The sequence below is a fragment of the Dasypus novemcinctus genome, chromosome 10 (genome assembly GCF_030445035.2).
Source record: "Dasypus novemcinctus isolate mDasNov1 chromosome 10, mDasNov1.1.hap2, whole genome shotgun sequence".
Lineage (NCBI taxonomy): Eukaryota > Metazoa > Chordata > Mammalia > Cingulata > Dasypodidae > Dasypus > Dasypus novemcinctus.
Window position 1 is genome coordinate 6,369,864 of NC_080682.1, and position 17,018 is coordinate 6,386,881.

Here is a 17,018-nt window from a genome sequence, read left to right on the forward strand (position 1 = left end):
TTTGGTTCCCAGTGCCTCCTGAATCAGGGGAGCACACAATGAACAGACAGACAAGCAAAACATACAGGGAAAGGGAAGAATAAATAAAGAAAAATAAAGTAAAAGAAAAATAAATCTTTAAAAAAAAAAAAAATGAAGCACAAATGACAACCATGACAACAGGCAACAGAATGGAAAGGATGAGCCCTAAGGTTACTCCTCCCAATGTCCAGTGGTAAGTGAGCATGGGAAGGCTGCTGAAGGTTTATGTGAGGCCATGAAGTCATCGCTGATGCCAAGAACTGGAAAACTTTAGCTGGACAATATGGTAAATGGCAGGAATGGAACAAGTGTCATTTTTCCAGGGATAGACACACTAACACATACAGTGACATTTCTTTTTAATTCTCGTAACAATTACGTTAAACCACCTCTCTCTCCCCCATGTCCTCTGCAACCTTTTCTCATTCTGTCCTCATCACCCTGGAAGATTATGGAGCTTTGTTTTCAAAAGTCTAATGAAAACAAGTTATATTGCCTACACATTTCAAACCATGGCCTCACTGAAAACTCCTGAAAGAACTCTGTGCTTCTGGGATCAGCACAGTTGCTCCTGCTGCACCAACCAGCCCTAGGCTTCCCCCACCAAGGAGGGCTGGGAGTGGGCAGCACCTAAGAAGCAGGACAGGAACAGCAATTTACAGAGCTCCTCCCTCCTAAAGGGCGTGTTAACCCCAAAAAAATGGCAAAACGGGCTCTACCCTTAGCTGCCATTATGTCCCTTGATGCCTCTTTTCAATTCATTAGTCAACAGAAGAGAACACCTTTAACATACAAAAAAAAAATAAGTTACATATATATGCATGTGTGTGTATGGGGGGGGAGAAAGAGAAAGAGAAAGAGTAACTACTGGACTCTCTTCTTTTTCCTTTCCCCTAGATAGACTTGGCTCATAATCTATTTTGATCCACATCCCTTTTCCAGGCTGTTTCTGGTGTTCTGTACATGGCCAGAATCACAGTTCTTGTTCACATAAATGCTTCTTCACAATCAAATGGTTCCTTTTTGTAAGGTAACTATCTGTGAAATCGTTTCTATTTCTAGATATAAAAATGTGCTAACTAAAATGAAGGCGTAGGAAATCCCTAAGAAATTCCTTACTGGGGGAAAAAATTCATATTTGCTGCATTTTACAAAATGAAAATACTCTTATTACTTGTAATTTTTAAAGTTTTTCAAATACTGACTGATACTTGTCCAAAACATGTAATGTATCTGGTACTTGGTTATTAAGAGATACCAAGGCACCAAAAGAGTAATCCAAAATAACATATAATTCTAGAAACCTAAAAATAAAACAGACTAAACACTTCTGCCAACACGAGCACTTTAGGTACAGAGCACCTTGAAATTCTGGATACGATATTAAAATGTATCTTTAAATGCAAAGATGGGCTGACAATAACACGGAGAAAAAAATTCTCATAATCACCTCCATCCCCACCCAAAAAGGCTTCACCAAAAGCTAAGCTCCACAAAGGCGTGGAATACTATCTGCTTTGTGCACTCATGAACACCAAGTGCCTAGTGCATAGTCCTGGTACATGGTAGGAGGGCAATAAATATTTGTTGAACACTGACTCTGAAAATCCTGACAACATCTGGCCATCCTCTTCAAAATACATGATGGAGAAAGACTGTGACCATATAATCAAAATAACAAACTCAAGAGGAAATAAGCTGTCAGAAACAAAAACACAGACCAAAAAAACCATGTAAACTCTGATATTAACTACAAAATACATGGCAGTATATGTGGAGAAATAACACGGTGTAATAAGTATTCTTAAAAAACAAGAAACAACCAGTAAAGAACAAGCAGACTTGGTAAAGAACTGAAGAACTTATTGAAAATTTTTTTAAAGTGACAAATTAAAACTCAGTGGCTGCATAAATGTGCAGACAGACGCAGACCAGAAATAGCTAAAGAAAGAATTGTTAAACTCAAAGATGAAGCTGAAGAATAATATACTCAAAAGGCAGCAGTGAAAGATGAAAAAAATGAAAATCCTAAAGAGCATAGAGGATGGAGTGAGGGAATGTCTGAAAAGAGTACCAGAAACAGATCACTGAAAAAAGCAGGTGAGAACAGCAAAGCAATACTGGCTGAAAATTTTAAAACAGGAAACATACCAGTCAGGCAGAGGAAGCATGAGAAATAAGAATTCTTAGTGAAGCTGAAGAATAGGGGGGAAACAGAGATTAAAAGAAGCTAGAGATAACCTACAGAGAAACAACTGACAGCTGACTTCTAATTAATCTCAACTACAACAATGGAAAAGATGGGAAATATTGCCAAAGTACTAAGAGAAAAAAAATCCTCAACCTACAAATGGATATTAGGCAAAACTGCCTTTCAAGAATGATAGCATAAAACAATAATGTCTAATTTGTGGGATTTTTAAAGCAGCAAAATAAAAAATATGCAATAACAGAATAAGAGTCAGGAAAGAGTGAAAAGAGTAAAGCATTCTAAGATCCTTTTAAGGTATTGGTTAACTTTAAGCTCTAATTTAAATATGAAATGTGTGAGACTAACAAAAGCTGAGAGAACAAGAACTTGACAAAACTCTTGACAAATCTCTGATCATAATGGGATTTTACCAACACCCCTCTCTGTAACTGAGAGAACAAGCTAATAAAAGTAGTTAAGGATACTAGTTTGGATATGAATTCAATTAATGAGTGTCATCTAATGACACATAGAGAAACCCCACCTTAAAATTGGAGAACACAAAAAGCACACATGGAAAACTGATGAAAATTTGCCAAACCAGACACCATTAAAAACAAACCTCAACAAATTTCAAAGAATCAAAATTTAATTAGATATTTTATTAATACTATGTAATTAAGTAAACAATCAATACAAGATAAAGGGATACATACACTGAGACTTTTCACTATACCTTCTAAACTTGTATATCAAAAACCTGAATATATTCATAAGGAAAGATAGTAAAACTTATGAGATGCAGCTATAGTGGTAATTAAAAGGAAATAACTACTCTAAATATATTTACATAAATACATATGCATAAATATCAAGTTGAAAATTAATAAACTAAGCATCCAGTTTAAGGTATGCTAGTGATTAACTATAAATATGACAGAGTCAACAAGTAAGAAACTGGAATTTTCTGCCAATGAATTTGGCAGTGTATAAACAATAATGAACAAATTCACTGAAAAATGTTAAGTTCCCAAATGTGACTCAAGAAAAAAATAAAGACGAATGATCCTATAACTATTAAAGCAACCAAATCAGTGGTTTAAAAATCTCAAGAAGAAAACATCAGGTCCTGATGGTTTCATAAGGAAGTTCTCCCAAACTTTCAATGAACAGATAATTCCAATTTTGCATAAATTCTCTCAGGGAATAGAAAATCAGGAATTTCTAAAATTCAACCTATTAGCCTAAAATAATCTTGATCACAAACCTCATCAAGGATGATTTTTAAAATAAGGAAAATTACCACCCAATCTCAACAATGAACATAAATAAGTCTTAAAGATATTAACAAGTCAAAAACTGAAAAAACAAATTAAAAAAAAAAATCTGAGCAAGCTGGGTTTATCCCAGAAAGGCAAGACTAATTCATTTCCACATAACTTTTTTTCTCTTTTATTGTAAGCATTCTGCTAAACCCTGAAACTCCTTCCACATTTCACATTAGAGCAATAGAATCTTTTAATTTGAGATGTTGTGGGTTTGTTTACAGAACAATCATACATAAAATACAGGATTCCCATATACCACCCTATTAACACCTTCCACTGGTGTGGTACATTTGTTGGTGAAAGCACATTTTTATAACTGCATATTAACTGTAGTCCATGGTTTAACTTAGGGTTCACTGTGTTGTGCAGTTCCATGTTTTTTAACATAATTCCACAGATACAACCTATCATTTCCCCTTTAAACCACTTTCAGATACATATTTCGGTGCCGTTAATTACATTCATAATGTTGTACTACCATTACCAAAACATTTCCATCATTCCAAATAGAAACTCTGTACATTTTAAGCCTTAATTCCTTAATGCCACATTACCTTTTAAAACAAAATTTCACATTAGAAAATTAAAGGAGGAAGGAGCGGATGTGGGTCGAGCGGTTGAGCACTTGCCTCAAAGCAAAACAAATGAAAAAAACAACTCAGGGAAGCCAATGTGGCTCAGTGGTTGAGCGCTGACTTCCCATATACAAGGACTGGGGTTCAATCCCCCACCCTGGTACTTCAGGAAAAAAAAAATGATTACAGGAGGAAAATTATATTAACATCTCAGTAGTTGCAGAAAGTGAATTCAATTAAATTTAATACCCACTTGTGTTTGTTTTTAAATCTCCGCAAACTAACATTGAAGAAATCTTCCTTTATCTGTTTAAGAGTATCCAACAAAAAAAATAGTACATACACATTTCCTTTAAAACCAGGAAGAGACTATGATACATGCCATTACCACTTACATTCTCCACTGGGATCAATGTCCTCAGTAATGCAACATGACATGAATAAGTTATAAAAGGTAAAAGGATTGGAAAGAAAAACTAACTCATTTGAAGATGATAATAATTGTCTACATTAAAAAAATCCAAAAGTCCATAGGCAAAATATGAAGTTAGGGAGGTTACGCAAATAAGAGCTACATATAAAAGCCAAAGGCATTTCTATTTATAAGTCCAAAAAAAAAAATATGAACAGATATTTGCACACCGATGTTCAAAGTGGTATTATTCACAATTGTTAAAAGATGGAAACAACCCGAATGTCCAAGAACCAATGAATGGATAAACAAAATGTGATACATACATAAGCTGAAATACTATTCAATTTGAAATTTTTTGCAGTATTAAGCTGGTGCTTAATAATAATATGTAATAATAAAGAAATTTCTAACACCGCAAACAAAAACAAAAAAGAAATACTATTCAGAGTAAGAAATGAATTTAATGAATTTGAAATAATAAAGTTATTAAAAAGAAGAAATGAAGTCAGGATGTATATGACAACATGGATGAATGAAATAAGCTGGATATAAAAGGACAAATATTGTATGGTCTCACTAACTTTAACTAAATACTTTGAGCCAACTCAAACTATAGAGTACTTAACTACAGAGTACAGGTTACTAGGAGATGGAATGTGGGTTGAGGGAAGAGCTGATGCTGAATATATGTAGAATGTTTATTAAGGTGGATTGTGAATGTGTGGAAATGGATAGAGTTGACAGTAACACATTAGAGTATAACACTCCCTATTTATAAACGTGAATGTGGCTGAAAGTACTAGTCTAGGGAGGTAAATGTCAACTGAAAGACAGCTATAGGATAACCCAGGGAATGTATAACAGTGTTTTAGGTGGTAGATGATGACTGTGGTTACAAGTACAGATACAAGAACATTCCTCTATTACCAGTTGTTAAGAATATGGAAATACACTGGAAAAATACAACTAATGTAGTATCTAGACTATAGTTAACAGTAATATTGAAATATTTTTACAGCAATGGCAAAGAAGGTACTACATCAACGATAACGGTCAATAATGGGGAGGTTTAAGGGGGTAGAGGATTTTTCCTTTCAGAGTAATGAAAATGTTCTGAAATGGACTGAGCTGATGACAGCACAACTCTGATAAAACTGGGAGACCCTGACTATACACTTTTGATAGCTTGTACAAGGCAGGGGACCGTATAACACAGTGAATCCCATAATGAATGATGGACTGTGGTTAAGAGAACAAATATAAGAACGTCCTCTCATGAACTGTTACAAATATATAAAACTAATAAATGGTGTTAATAATAGGATGGTTTGTGGGGAAAAGACACCAAATAAAAGCTATGGACTATAAATAGCAGTAATATTATGACAATGTTCTCTCATTTTTAACAAATGTGTCACAACAATGTAAGATGTTGGTGGTGTGATGACGTATGGAACTCTGTATAGTATGCATGATCGTGATTGTTTTGTTAACTCACTACTTCTCAAGTAAACAAAAAACCATTTACAATAGCAACAAAAACTACAAAGTACCTAAGGAACAAATCTAACAAAAGATGTACAAGACTCAGAGAAAAGTCATAAAACTTAGAGACAACTAAACTAGCCATAACCAAATATCTGGGTTTTTTTAATACCTGAGTATAGAAGTAAAATACATTTCCCAGACTCCTCTGCAGTTAGATGTGATTGTGTGACTGAGTACTAGCCAATGGAATATGTGCAGAAGTGACATTTTCCATTTTAGAAGGTATTGTCTCCCCTATGATTTGATGTGCACAATAAGGCCTGAGGAGACAGTGGACCACAACATGGGAGAAGCCTGAACCCTTGAGTTACTGTATAAAGAAAAGTCAACTGTAGACCAGAACCCACTGTGAACTGCTATGTAAGCAAGAAATAAATATCTATAACATTTGAGTCAATACTATGGCAGCCACTATCATCCTAATTAATGAAAAGATCTAAATAAATTGGAAGCTACACAATTTTCTGGGATGTGCAGACAAAATATGGTTTACCTGTCAATTGTCACTCCAAATTGATATACGGATTAGAGGCAATTCAAATCAAAACCCCAACAGAATTTTTCATGGAATTTGACAAGCTGATATTAAAATTATATGGAAGAGTAATAAGCCAAGAAGTAGACCTTGGGGAGGATGGCCAGACCAGATAGCAAAACTCATTACAAGCCATGACAATTAATGCAATGCACTGGCATGTGGCCAGACAAACTAACAGAACAAAATATAGAACCTAGAAATACAGAGAAATTTGATTATGACAGAACTGACATGTCACAAGGCAAAGAATAAGACAAACCAACAAGACCACTGGGACAACTAGTATGGTCTCTACTTCACACCACACCCAAAATCACTCCTAGAGCAAAAAATTAAATGCGGCGAAGCGGATTTGGCTCAACTGATAGAGCATCTGCCTATCATACGGGAGGTCCAGAGTTCAAACCCAGAGCCTCCTGACCCATGTGGTGAGCTGGACCATGCGCAGTGCTGATGTGTGCAAGGAGTGCCGTGCCATGCAGGGGTGTCCCCCATGTAGGGGAGACCACACACAAGGCGTGCACCCTGCATGGAGAGCCGCTCCATGCGAAGAAAGCACAGCCTGCCAGGAGTGGCGCCACACACAGAGAGCTGACACAGCAAGATGATGCAACAAGAAGAGACACAGATTCCTGATGCCACTGACAAGAACGCAAGCGGACACAGAAGAACACACAGTGAACGGACACAGAAAGCAGACAATTGGGGGAGGGGGGGTGATAAATAAAAAATAAATCTTATTTTTAAAAAATTAGACGAGCAAGTCAAACTTTGAAAATCTTTCTAGCCTCAGATTACAAAATATTTTTTTAATTTAAAACACAAAAAGGACTCCACAGAGAAATGTATGCAAACCAAGCAAAATGTCAGCAGCTGCTGAATCTAAGTGAAAGAGTGTTCATCATGCTACTCTTCAAATTTCTTCTGTAGAATGAGTATTTTTTAAATAAAAACTTTGAAGGAAGAAAAATGAAATAAAAAAATAGGGCTTGGCTCAAGTGGATTACCTAGTCTAGAACATTTAGTGGCACAGTGCAGGACCCAGGCCCCGAGCACGCCGACGCCAAGCCTGGGATCTAATGCCACATGCTACCCAAGAGCTAGCTGCCTATGGCTTCGACGCTCTGGGGCCTGGCTCAGCCATCACATAAGCACCAGAAGAGATGAAGAGAGTCCTGAGAAACTTTTCTTGCCCTTATATTTTATGCTTTCAATAAACACATACTTAAAATAAAAATCCCATAAACAAAGTAAAAAGATAAGCTGTAACTGGGAAAAAATATTTGCCACATAATTAACAAAAGATTATCCAGAATACATAAAGAATTTCCATAAGAAAAAAACAAACTCAACAGAAAAAAAACAAACAAACAAAAAGATATAAACAAACATTTCACAAGAGAAGAAATCCAAATAGCCAAGAAATAAAAAAGATGCTGGGCTTCATTAGTAATCAGAGAAAAGAACATTTAAAATTGGACAGAAATAATTTAGTAAAAATGGGCAAAGTATTTAAACAGACTTTTCTCCAAAAATGTTATTATCAATAAGCACATGAAAAAAAGGTTCAACATTATTAGTCACCAGAAAAAGGCAAATCAAAACCAAAATCAGATAATGCTGTACACCCACTTAGATGCCTAGAATCAAAAAAGACACACAACAACAAGTGTTGGCAAGGATGGTGAGAAACTGGAACACCTGCACACCCTGACAGAGAGAAAGGAAAATGGTGACGATGCTCTGGAAAAACAGCTGCGCATTCCTCAAAATGTTAAACACTGAGTTAACAAGACCCAACAATTCCACCCTTAGGTATAAACCCAAGAGAAATGAAAACATTCATCCACACAAAGACTGGAACAGAATACTCACAGCAGTACTATTCATAAGAGCCCAAAAGCAGAAATAAGCTGAAAGCCCCTCATCACCATATGACTACTTGACTACTATATCTTTTACTTATCAGTTAACTGTTCCTGTCCATTCCCATTCCCCCCCTCCCCCCACTAAAACATAAGCTCCACGAGGGCAGGGACTTTCATCTTTTGTCTGTTTCGCTCACTGCTAATATGCCCAGTACTAGATCAGTGCCTAAGACATAGTAAGTACACAGATACATGAATAAAAGAATTGAATCTCAAAAGCAATGCTGAGTAGGGAAAAAGTTACAGAACAAAATGATTCCATTTACACAATTTTAAAGATGTGAAAACTAAGTTACATTATATGAGGATACATTCATAGACCGCAACACCATAAAGTAAAGCAAGAAAATGATAAATGCAGGATACTAGTGCCTGCCTTGGGACGAAGAGGAGGGAGGTGGTCAAGGGAGGGCACACAGTAAACCCCAAAGGTAGTGGCAATATTCCATTAGTGGGTAAACATGTGTGGGTTTTAACTTTTAATAGTATCTATACACATGCTGATACATACTCTTTGAATCGATGGTTTGACTCATTAAAAATTAAAATAAAAAACAGATTAAAGCAGGGGTTGGCAAACTACAGTCCACAGGCCAAACCCAGGCTTTCATTGGAAGACCGGCCTGGTCGGCGCGCTCCTTTGTTTGCATACTGGCTATGGCTGCCTTCCGGTTACAACAGCAAAGTTAAGTAATTGCAGAGACTGTATGGTCCACAGGACCGAAAATATTTACTCAATGGACCTTTAGAGAAAAAGTTTATAGACTCTCAACAGAGTTACCTGATTATGACCTGAAATTTGTGAAGAAATTGAGTGCAAAATTTAAAACATCCAATCACCTGTTAAAATACACTGATAACAAATAGATCCTTCAAGGAATATGCGATTTTCTTCAAAAGCACAGTATCTTGAAAAAATTCTATATAACATGGGAGACTCCATAGCAAACAGAGTGCCAGAAAGAAATGGGAGATTTTAAAAGAGGAATGTTTTAGAGTGAAAACCTAAAACCTCAAATTTATGATTTCTATTCCAGCCAAAGAGAATGTTATCATATTTAGGCAAATAAAATATACATAACATAATCCAATTTTGAAAGAAGCAAGCACATGCATATAAACAGTAACTCCAGAGCTCTCCCCATAGCCCGTCCTCTCCCCACCCCACAGCAGCCACAGTCAGACCTCAAAGCTCCTCTATGACCCTGCACTAGTCCACTTCTCTCCTTTAGGGCAGTCACTGCACTTCATAAAAGAGTAGTTGCTATACTTGTTTCTCCTTTTACTAGGAAGAAGATAGGTAATAGTAATAATAGTAGAAAGAGTACTCTGTGCTGGGCACTGTGCTAAGCAATACACATTTTTCTAATATTCATTTCACAGATAAGGAAATTAAGGAACAAAGACATCAGTTATTATCAGGATTACACAATTAGAAAACTGCCAGCCAGAACTGTAACCAAGTTATTTAGACCCTGGCATGCTTAACCACCACAATATATTCTAAATTAAGGACAGAGACTAGGTACTAAAATGTGAAACCTCTCCCTAAGCAATAAATCACTACGTCTACGGTGGGTGCCAAATACAGCTGCTGAATCCATGTGAGGGCGTGGTAAAGTGGGGATGCAAAGTCCAGGAGAGAAGGGTGTCATGTGAAGAATGCTGTTTAGCTCAGAAGTGGCAGGTCTCACTTTGAAGACACCAGAGGCAGATGAGACCTGCCCATGTCCAGAGAAAATAGAAACCCTGCATAACTCACTTCCATGGCGGTAAAAGGAAAACCAGGAGACCCTGTCCCTCTATCTACTACATAATGACAACAGACTGACATTGGGTACAACCACGAAAAGAAAACAAGCTTTTAGGATTATTCTCCTCAACTCGTAGGAGTTAACCATCTATTCCAAACTCACAGGGAGGTCCAGCTATGAGGTCCCTCTTGAAACAAACATCTGAAATGGCATTCTTTACTGCTCTGGGTTCATTCTCTGGCCTGGCCTAAAATTTTCTCTAGGTCCCTAAGTTCTGTTCCAGTCCTCTATGAAATGACTCTCATGTGTGACTATCATGAAAGGAAGCCCCAAACAGCCAACAAAGTTAATACTTGTCACCAATGATCCTACTGTTCCTGCGTCCAGTTCAGGACTGAAACCCCAGCAGATTTTACCGAGTTCCAGCCACTGTCTACTCATTACTAGGCACCATGGAGCATCTCTTCATGAGGAACATTAACACTACGTGCCTGCATTACAGTCTCAGAATATCATGTGTTTTTCATCAGCTCTTTCCTTATGTGACACCAGTATTCTAGTTCAGTTACATGCAAGTACAAGGAACCCAGGTTCTAACTAGCAATTCACACAGCTTTCTCCAAGTCTGACTCAACATTTAGTCACTCCTATTTCTGCAGCCCTTTTAGTTCTATAATGTTCCTAAAAAGAATCTTTCACTCATCTTTGCAATGGGCCACTAGATTTCATGGCAGGTACACAAACCATTCCAAATCTATTTTCACTGTAAATTTGGAAACTAATACCACCTTAAAGTTTCCTCCAAATTCACTAAGAAGTCCAAATCCAGGGCCTCCTTACACCAAAATAAAAAGGTGTTCAGAATCTATCAAGCTGCAGGTAGTCTTCATTAATATTTCTAAAACAGGTCAACACCAGCCAGCTATGCCAACTACTAGATCTTTGCCAAGGCTGTGACATGAAAATGTCCTAGTTAGGTATAAAGGTAAGAAGCCTTTTCAAGTACTGAGAGATTCCCTTTCTCTTTTTGTTTCACCATCTAGCCAATCTACCTGGTACCCAGATGTCAATCCATAATCTTTCAATCCTGTGTTATCGATCTGACTAGAGGTGGTTTTCATGACAAGTCAAAAGGCCAGGGAAAACAGATCTACAGTCTGCATCCAGACTCAGTAGATAATAAGCCATTCTCATCCTTAGCATTATAAATTTCAAGAATGCTGAAGATGTTTAGCTTGAACCAACATCAACTGTTTAATTACGTGATTGACTAACAAGCAATATCTACGGGGAAAAAATGATACAGATCAATCCTATCTGTCATTATCAAACAGCTTTACCCTGCATGGGAAGAATGGCACTGCTTTTTAAAACACACCAAACCAATGAGGCAAGTCAAAGTAACAATTTAGTACATGAGAAACAAAGGGGCAACTATTTTATTATTTTGCACAGACTTCTAGCAACCTCAAACCACCTAAAGCCTAAATCAACCAACCAACCAACCAACCAGCAAACAAGCTCTTTCCTCTAAGGCCACTAGGGCCTCTCGCTAAGAACCTATTTACTTATACCATGTACAATTCTAATTAGCTTTGTAATCTGGTCTCCCAGACAAAACTTGATTTTGTAATTGCTTCTCTCACCTCCCAGAATAGGGTCTGCTGATGACTGAATCCCTAATACAGTTCCAGGAAGAGCAGGACTCAATTAATGTATTTGCTGATCAAATAAATGAAGATGAGAAGAAGGAGCAGGGAGTGCCTGTAGCTAGCTGTTCGTGGAAGCACAACAGGACCAGAGGCCAAATGTCAGGATAAAGGATTAAAAAGGGCCTCCATGAGCTTCTGCCTTTTATGTGACTAGATTGTTAACATTCAGTTGCTGAAAACTTATTCAGTCTCTATCCTAACATTCTTCTATTCAATAAGCTAAATCATCTAAATTTAAATATGTGGGAGAAAAGGATCTCTGTCAACCCTTTACTACTGTACCTCAATCTTCCCAGGAGGAAAGAGCCCACACCCATTTGGGTCAGAGTCCAGGACACAGACAGCTCCTCTACTAGGGGAGCAGGATCACTGTGTTAAAAGGTTAAGCAAACCATATACCTCTCTCTTCCCTCCTAAACTGATTTCTGGACTAACTCTGAAAACAGATAATGAAGCTGGCATTTAAAAACAGAACTGACAGGATGAGGGCAAAAGATACAAAACTCAAAAATCACTGTAGTCTAAGATTATTTAGCATAGGAGCAAAGAACCCCAAACACCTGACAGAGTGGCTCAGTGTCAGCACAATATGGTAATGTATATTCATGAAGGGGAAAATGTCCAAATTAACTTATAAACTCAAATGATTTAATGTTTCTTTTAAAAGCTCAGTCTTCAACTACCTGGATGATTGCACATGTGTACCATCTCTCTACACTACTAAATAATCTCCAAGGTTAAGGTTCATTGGTACTACAATCACAGAGGTCACAGATGACCAAAGAAGTCCTTAATCCCCAACCAGTCCCCAATCCCCGGTCTAAAACAGTGGGACAAACCCAACTGCGCTTCAATGTTGCCTGAAGGGAAAGCGGATTTGGCTCAACTGATAGAGGGTTCACCCACCACATGGGAGGTCCAGGGTTCAAACCAAGGGCATCCTGACCTGTGTGGTGAGCTGGGCCACGCGCAGTGCTGATGCACACAGGGTGTCCCCTGCATAGGGGAGCCCCACGTGCAAGGAGTGCACCCCGCAAAGAGTGCGTCCCACAAGGAGAGTTGTGCCATGTGAAAAAAGCACAACCTGCCCAGGAGTGGCGCCACAAACATGGAGAGCTGACACAGCAAGATGATGCAACAAAAAGAGACACAGATTCCAGGTGGCGCCAAGAAGAATGCAAGCAGACACAGAAAAACATACAGCAAATGGACAAACAACGGGGGGGGGGGGGGGGGGAGGAATAAATTAACAAAAATTGCCTGGGGAACATTAATAACAAACTATATACATATGTGTGTGTGTGTGTATAAATATGCGTATTTCCTCCCCCACAGAACCATCAAATTCCCGGAGGTGGAGTCTAGCATTCATGGTCTAAAATAGTGTCCCAAAGGAGTCTACTGCAGGCCGGTCTAGCATTTGTCTACAGCAGGGTTTTCAATCACAGCACTACTGATACTTGGGGCTGTGCCCCTTTCAGTCGGGGAACCGTCCTCTGCGTTGTAGGATGTTTAGCAATATCCCTGGTCTCTACCCTCTAGATGCCAGTAGCACCTGAGACTCTCCCCAGTTGTGACAAACTGAAATGTCTCCAGACATTGTCAAATGTTCCCTGAGGGGCAAAATCTCACGCAGTTAAGAAATGCTGATCTAAAGTAAATCAAACATCCATCATCTGAGGTTCTCTTAAGAAAAAAAAAATGTGAAAGCCACCTAAAGCCAAGAGGTCATGTCTATTTTCTTCAGTAAGTCCTCACCGAAGAAAAAGCAGCTAACTATACCCTGTACATTCTCAGACCTTGACTTATGAGGAGCAAACCACAGATTCTTGTGCTTTGTATGACAAAACCAAAGCTGAGTTTTAGATGAGCATAACTTCATTACCACTAACAACTCTTAAACACGGTATAAAACACTGACAAACTTTAGACTAATATATACTCAAGGTGCCTCACAAATATCCAAAATACAAAACTAGAGGATACAAGTTTATCATAAAAACAAACTGAAGGATGATCCTAACTTATACTCTGCTTTAGGAGACATTTTATTTGTAATAAGCACATTATCTTTGTTCCAAATAGAAGCAACAATTTACCTTAAAGAAACAAAGAAAACCACACCATATCAAGTCTTAATTCTATTACTATTCATTTTCTAGCCAGCTATGGATAGAAATTCTCAAATTTTCAATTAGCAAAATGATACAAGCAAGTTTGGGGTTTGTTTGGGTTTTTTTTTGCTATACTTGACACAAAGAAGCTTAAGCTTTCTAAACCCAAAGCCATCTTCTTCCTGTTCTTAAATTACACCAGCAAGATGTTCCTCTCTGTTTAAGATTAAGTGTTTCAAAGTACACTTCTCCAGTGCAATAAAGCAAGCCTGTCAGAAGCAAGGAATACCAAGGAAGGACAAGCACAGGTTGAGGATCATCACAGTTGAAAAGCACAGAACAGAATTAAAAGTTGGTGAGTGGATGCAGGACTCTGTGGATGACACTTTGTTAAATACTCTAGACTCCCTGATGGGACATACTGAAATACAAAATAGTTTTCAAAACATCCACTGTCAAGGACAACAGTAACTTTCCCAAAACTTTTTTCACTGAAACATATCTCAATACACAGTAACTTTTCAACATGTTAGCTGTGCTAATTCAAACCTCAATAACAAAGTACATGGGTACACTGAGAAACTCTGAAGTTATTTCTTTGCAGCCAAATGCTGAATTGCCAATCACAACCAAGTAATAGCCACAGGCACATGAGAAAAGAGTCCTACTTAAGCAATTGATTCGCTATTCTGTATTTAACCAACTCATACACAAAACATTCCGATGCACCACCAATTACTCCAACAAAAGTATGTAATCTGATGAATCTTCAACCACCCCCTCTCCTGAAAAATTTAAAAATAACTTCTAGTTCCTAACGACTCTTAAATACACAGAGCTTTCTAAACCACTCATGTGACTTCCTAACAGTACCTAAGAACTTAACATTAAAATTAAATTAATTGCCACTAATTACTACAGGGGTTCTTTACAAGGGGTCCGCGAGCTTGACTTGAAATTCAAAACAATGTTATTCTCATGGGGACGTGCTGGTGCGGATCGTGTGAGGTATTTATTAAATAATACACAGTACAGTGTGGACTTAGTAAGGGATCTGTGGTTTTCACCTGACTGGCAAAGGGGTCCATGGAAAAAAAAAAGTTAAGGACCCCTGAAATACTGTGTTGCTCTGTGTGTCAGATACGGTTCTAGCTGCTTTCCATAGACTACAGCTCACTGCCGACAACTTTATGAGGTAGACTCTGTCACTGTTCCCATATTAGAGAAAGCAGAGAGGTTGAGTAACTTGCCCAAGGTCACAGCGCTAGAAAGTGGTCACGCCAAGATGTGAATCCAGGCAATATAGCTCTCCAGTGAAAAAGGCTCAGACACCGCCGCGAGCAGGAATCACACACTTGCTAATTGGGGCGCCTTTCCAGTGGCTGGAAATCGCGGGTCCCTTCCCCACTTGCCTCATGACCTTGAAGGCAAAAACAAAGTGAACACCCCATTAATTAAAGGGGTCGGTACCAACATTAACAAGTGCTGCGACGATGAAAAGAAACGAGTACAAAGTGCCTCTCCCAGGAAAGCCGGGCAGGAACGAGAGCTCTATCGGACCCACAGAGAAAGCGCTGAGCACCGGAGAAACGGCATGAAGTTAGGAGGCTGGACCGTCAGGACCCAGGGGTGTACCTACGGACCCGGGGGTCCACCTGCGACTACAAGTCCAAGCTGGAAGCAAAGCCAGCGGGATCTCGGGGGAGGAGAGTCCACGGCGAAGGGGCTGCTTTAAGGGGCAGGTACTTCAGGCCACAAGAAGGACCACCCCCTCGCTCAGAGCCGCCAGGGAGGGCTCCGTGCCCAGCTCTACGTTCGAGTCTCAACACAGGAGTTGAAAACCCCTCGGAAGGGGACTCGTGTCCTCCGAACTGGTTTCTGCGTCTTTCGATGACTCCGCGGCGAATTAACAGAAACCGACAAAACTTGTTTCCCGGAGAACGCAGTCCAACAATGGCCGTCGCGAGCCTGAGCGGCCAGCCGCCGTCCCGGCCCGACGCGCGCCCGGGGAGCCCGCGGCCGGGGCCCCCCGACCCCGCAGCGCGGGGCTGGGGCGGCGCGCGGGGCGCGCGGGCGGCCGCCGGGCGAGGGGCGCGCCGCCGCCGGGCCGCCGCGCCAGGCCGCGGACGTCAGCGCGGGCGCAAAGTTCGCCGCCCCGGCCCGCGTCCCGCCCCCGGCGCCCGGCCCGCAGGGACCCCCGGGGCGCGCGGCGGGAGGCCCGGTCGGCTGACAGCCTGCCGGCGGGCGCGGGCCCGGGGAGGGGGACCGGCCGCCGCGCCTCCCGGGCCCGCGGGGCGAGCGAATTCCGGGGGGGAGGGGAAGCGGGGCCGGGACGCTCCCTCCCCGCGCCGCCTCAGGCTCCGGCGAGGAGGGCCCCGCCGCCCGCCCGCGCGCCCCGAGCCGCCGCCCGCCGCGTCGCCTGCCCCGGTTACCTGGAGGTGCCCGCGACCCGCCGCTAGTTGCGCTCAGGCGGGAAGCGCGCTCACCGACACCATCAGCGAAGCGCCCAAAATGGCGGACGTATCAAGCAGGCCTTGAGCTCCCCCCGCCCTCCCTCCGGCCGCCTCGCGCCCAATCGCGGCGCTGCCTCCGCCCCCGGCTCGGGGCGCATGGGCCTCACGCTCCCGCCCCCTGCCGTCTATTGGGTCGCCCGGCCGCCCCGTGGCGTGCACTCCGATTGGCTCGCGGGCGCCGTCAGTCAGGCGCGAGGGGCGCATTCTTTTCCCGTGGACTCGAGGGATCCGGAACCTCTAGGACTCCGGAGTCGGGCTGGAGAAGCAAATCAGAAACCAGGAGAAACCCTGCGGGGATCCCCTGCGCCGTAGCAACAGCGGGCCTCCGCTTGACGGACGCCTCTGACCACCAATCCCGGTGGCCAGTGCTTTTAAAACGAA

General features: G+C 40.9%; 1 protein-coding gene across 50 annotated transcripts in view; it reads right to left on the bottom strand.

Moving 5' to 3' along the window:
* The window catches only part of PPP6R3 (protein phosphatase 6 regulatory subunit 3), a 150,098-nt gene extending 133,195 nt beyond the window's left edge, over window positions 1-16,903 (bottom strand). For 14 of the 50 annotated variants that reach the window (XR_011649851.1, XM_058305035.1, XM_058305067.1 and 11 more), the window contains exon 1: window positions 16,557-16,691. The gene's annotated coding sequence lies outside the window, so the exon portion shown is untranslated. Of the gene's footprint in view, window positions 1-15,374; window positions 15,545-16,556 lie in introns of all 50 variants that reach the window. The other 36 variants (XM_058305051.1, XM_058305046.1, XM_058305064.2 and 33 more) reach the window with 11 other exon arrangements.
* Between the last annotated feature and the right edge of the window lie 115 nt (window positions 16,904-17,018).